At 42.8% G+C, this 1,242-nt stretch overlaps 1 protein-coding gene across 1 annotated transcript in view; it reads right to left on the bottom strand.

Moving 5' to 3' along the window:
• The window catches only part of ASAH2 (N-acylsphingosine amidohydrolase 2), a 115,893-nt gene that overhangs the window by 14,662 nt on the left and 99,989 nt on the right, over window positions 1-1,242 (bottom strand). The window lies entirely within an intron of this gene.

Raw genomic sequence — 1,242 nt, 5'->3', positions numbered from 1 at the left:
CTACCGTGTCCTGAAATAGAGAGCGCTTGTTTAAGGAGCAGGTCATGTAAGGTACTATCAAAGGCCCTTCCACTGAGACCCGGGTCCCAGATATGGATATGCACACACACACACACACACACACACACACACACACACACAATGCATCAAGAGCTAACAATCTTTAACAAAATGTGAGGGGAGATTTGCTGAAATGTAAACCTCGCAATGCTATCGTGTCTATTTCAACTCATAGCAATCCTACACTCTAGTACAAGCCTACTATAATATAAGCCTACCCAACCCACTGCCTTCAAGTTGATTCTGAATCATAGCAACCCTTCATAGGGTTTTCGAGATTGGTCATGTGTCTCCCAGAGAGAAGCTGCTGGGTTTGAACTGTAGACCTTTCGGCTAGCAGCCCAACATTTCCATGACCTCTCCACCGTGGCTCCTTGATATAAACCTCACTGCCACCTACTTGTTTCCAATTGATAGCACCCTATAGGACAGAGTAGAACTTCCCCTGAGGGTTTCAGAGACTGTCAGTCTTCACCAGAGGAAAAAGCCTCGTCTTTCTTTCATGGAGTGGCTGTGGTTTCAAACTGCTGACCTTGTGATTAGCAGCCCACTAAGCCACTGAGCTCCTGAATGTAAAACTCTCAAACTCCCAGCCATCCAGTCGATTCTGATGAGGTTTCCTACTATGAAACCCATGAATAGTGACAATCTGGGAAACCCACCAGGGCTATTCTACCCTGTCCTACAGGAAGCCTAGGAATGTAAACCTAGAAACCCACACTTTAAACTGTCATCCTTAGAAGAACGATAGGGGCCGGAGCAGCATTTTCATTCCCCTAAGCAGTATGCTCACTGATCAGAATAGAAGCGCAGAAGCAAACTGCTCAGGTAGAAGCTTTGGTTCTGTTTTGTTTTTTTTTAAAGTTATGTGACTTTGATTGGGGTCCTAGTGGATAATACATCTTCATAATGTGACACTGTTATTATTCTCTATTTTAAAGTGTTATTTTTTTCCAGAGTCAATGCCAGGTCTTTTTCCTAAATCCTTCACTCTGCTAATTGAAAACTATCATAATCATTTTTAATTTAAAATTAACTTATATCCTGACTGGTTTAATCTATTTTCCACAAAGTTTCTCACTTTTAAAAGGTCATCAAAATGCCAACCTCATCTAGGGGGCTGGTCCCAGCCCCAAATACTAAGTGATGCCTGCCCCTCCCCTGAGAAGAATGTATCTCAAA

This window comes from Echinops telfairi, unplaced genomic scaffold (assembly GCF_000313985.2).
Source record: "Echinops telfairi isolate 266 unplaced genomic scaffold, ASM31398v2 ScPeMD7_70;HRSCAF=299, whole genome shotgun sequence".
Taxonomy (NCBI): Eukaryota; Metazoa; Chordata; class Mammalia; order Afrosoricida; family Tenrecidae; genus Echinops; species Echinops telfairi.
Note: the sequence above shows the minus strand (reverse complement) of the source record. Positions and strands in the feature narration are given on the sequence as shown.